Source organism: Macrobrachium nipponense, chromosome 3, assembly GCF_015104395.2.
Source record: "Macrobrachium nipponense isolate FS-2020 chromosome 3, ASM1510439v2, whole genome shotgun sequence".
Taxonomy (NCBI): domain Eukaryota; kingdom Metazoa; phylum Arthropoda; class Malacostraca; order Decapoda; family Palaemonidae; genus Macrobrachium; species Macrobrachium nipponense.
In genome coordinates, this window is record NC_087202.1 from 97,584,349 (window position 1) to 97,587,725 (window position 3,377).

At 41.4% G+C, this 3,377-nt stretch overlaps 1 protein-coding gene across 1 annotated transcript in view; it reads left to right on the forward strand.

The window, feature by feature from the left end:
- Positions 1-3,377, forward strand: part of LOC135222459 (uncharacterized) — a gene marked incomplete at its 5' end in the record, with an annotated part of 64,186 nt that overhangs the window by 22,683 nt on the left and 38,126 nt on the right. The gene's annotated exons all lie outside the window — the stretch shown is intronic.

Below are 3,377 nucleotides of genomic sequence, written 5' to 3' on the forward strand. Positions count from 1 at the left end.
GGAAGATTTTCAATTGTAAGGTAAGTGCAATAATGTATCTAGGGTAGTTTAATGGGTAAGTTTAAAAAGATGGGGGATTGTCCACGGTTAGACTGGCCAGCCATGCGGTTAGGTTGGTCGGCCCACTGTAAATCCTGTGGTTAGCGAGCGCAGCACAATATTACCGCTTGCCGAAACATGTCGAGCCAGCCAAGAATCTTTAAAAATGCGGATAAGGCGCGAAGCGCCGTTCCGCCACGGCCTTACTGACAACACACATAAATCGATTGGTCGCGGATATGTAGTCGCTTGCAGGTGGTGGATTGTCCGCGGTTAGACTGGCCAGCCACGCGGTTAGGTTGGTCGGCATACTGTAAATCCTGTGGTTAGCGAGCGCAGCGCAATATTACCGCTTGCCGAAACATGTCGAGCCTGCCAAGAATCTTTAAAAATGTGGACAAGGTGCGAAGTGCCGTTCCGCCACGGCCTTACTGACAACACACATAGATCGATTGGTCGCAGATATGTAGTCGCTCGCAGGTGGTGGATTGTCCGCGGTTAGACTGGCCAGCCACGCGGTTAGGTTGGTCGGCCCACTGTAATCCCTGTGGTTAGCACGCGCAGCGCAATATTACCACTTGCCGGAACATGTCGAGCCTGCCAAGAATTGTTAAAAATGCGGATAAGGCGAGAAGCGCCGTTCCGCCACGGCCTTACTGACAACACACACAAATCGTTTCCCGTTTGGAGAGTAAAATATGTAAGTACGTAGTCCTAAATTTGGGTAAGCAGTAGGCTAGCATAGCCCACATCGCGTTTGCAGAGTAAGGGGTCAACAATTTTAAAATACGTTTGCAGGCCCAATTTGGGTCGGTAGTAGGCTAGCATTGTCCGCAGAGCGGTTGCAGAGTAAGGGGTCAACAATTTTAAAATACGTTTGCAGGCCCAATTTGGGTCGGTAGTAGGCTAGCATTGCCCGCAGAGCGGTTGCAGAGTAAGGGGTCAACCTACTGTTAAATTTTACGTTTTTTCCCTCCCACAACCACCGTCTGTGCGTTCCCCCACCCAAAAACACCCGGTTCCCAATACGCTCCCCCATTACCGTTTATATAAAGTTTTCGGTGGTCAACGACACTCATATCTGCATTCCCCCACCCAAAAACCCCGGATTCCCAATGGGGTCCCCCTTTACCGTTTCGCTTTAACTTTCAGTACTAGTTTCTTTATTATTGTTTTGGTATCGCCGCCATATTGGTTTTGGTGTTCTTCCGCCGATTTCGGTCGGCGGGCGGGAGGGCCCGGCAATGTGTAAGCGCTCCAATTCTTTGATATTAACTGCATCAATACACACATACACTCTCTCTCTCCCGCTGAGGAAGGCAGCAGAACCGCTACCGAAAGCTACTATTTTAAATTTTATTCATTGGCATGAATGTGGTTATAATTTTTTTCCCATGTACTACAGCTCGCCAGTGAGTTGATTATTCTGCATTAAATATCATCAGTATCGTCACTAATCTGATCACTATCACTAATGGTACATATTGATTATTAAGCTTTGACGAATTTCAAAACATTTTCAAAACACACCTTCTCCCTCCAAGTTCCAGAGGTGTTCCTAGAGTATTTGGCATCCGGGGCGGATTATTCCAGGCAAATATTCCTTTGTCCCCCGCCTCCCCACACCAGCCCAATAACTTGAGAATTTTGATAAGGAATGAATATATAGCTTTTTTCGGTTGATATCTTGTAATACTTAAACGTCTATGACGTCATCTACACTCGTGATCGCCACCCATACCACAGAGAATTGGGAACAGTGTCTGCCTGCCGGGCATTTGCCCGTCGTGTGGACGGGGCTTTACTCTCTATTGGTCATTGTCTGCTACTGTCCATCCATTCCTCCTCTCACTACTCTCCCTCCTCCCTCTTCTTTTGACTGTAGTGCTGCTAGGGAACAAAGATAACTATGTACAAAATATCTCCCTCAAGTTCTCTGTCTTCTTTTAAAGGAATTGTCTCCTCTTTAAGGGGACTGTCCGCTATGGCGGATGACATGTCAACTTGAAAAATAAAAATAGAGTTATTACTTGTATCTATGCAGAAACATGCCGTGCATGCTTTCCAGAAGTTTCAGCCAATTATTTTTACAAATAATGAAGATATAGTGGTTTTTAAATGATGACATCATCATAACTGCGTCGTCTGTATGACTGAGTTTGACAGAATCGTTTTTGCGTGCTTATTTTTGCTTATATACAGGGATTTTTTAAGATTTTTTTCGAGATTCTCATACATCTGGTAGCAATGAAAGGTAGCGTGAGTTGAGAGCTGGTCAGAGCGGCTATTTATAGGCGAGAGCCGCGAGACTCGGAGAATGACTCAATTACGCCACAGACGTCAAAGGAGTTACATGCACTTCGTCACTTGCGTTTGGTCACTAGCTATTTACGTTGTTTTTATAACTTCTTAGTCGAACTTATAAGCAATGCCGAAGTTACTAAGATCAAGAAGGCTACTCAGCAAACTATAAGGCGTAGCAAAAATTAGCGAAGGCCAGGAGTGTGGCTGAAAGAAAAACACGAAAATTCATTGTTATCAGCGCCCTCATTGTCTCATGTCTCGCCGTCAACATCATTGTCTGGTGTCACGCTGAGGGTATTAATACCACTTTTAGGGGTAGGACCAGGATTCTTGATGTAGAAATCAACAATAAAAGTACAAATAAAGTAATTATAATAATGTTGTTTTGACTTTTATAAGAAAAAAGCTAATTTACATAGTAATCTTTGGGGAGCTCGTAACTCAAAAAACATACTTATGCGCATGTCGGTAACCATTACTCGTTATTTATTATCCAATTTTGGAGAGAAAGATATCATTGGAAAGAGGAATAAAAATCCCCATAATTCGGTGTGACAGAATTTTTATTTTTTCTTTCTTTCTTTTTTTTTTTTTTTTTTTAGAATTTTTTGAGTCTCTAGACTAAAAAAAAAAAAAAAAAAAAAATTCATAAAAAAAACAAAAACAAAAATCAAAATTCTGTCACACAGAATTGTTCCGTAAATGAAGAAGTGTTTATGGTATGATTTTCAATACAAACTGATGTCATATTAGCGGAGAAATCTCTAACTATTTTTGGTTTTTAAATCAATTATTAATTTTTGCTAATAAAAACTAAAAAGTTTTTGCTCAAATGACTTGAAATTTTTATATGATGAAGGTATTATATATATCTAAAACATATATGAAAATTATCTATTTTGCGTAATAGATAAAAAATAAAATAGACATCATAGCGGACGGTCCCCTTAAAAGGAATTGTCACATTAGTAGTCCCAAAAGAATAAGCATATCCTCATTTTATTTGAATGCTCACCTCCACTTTGGCTACTCAT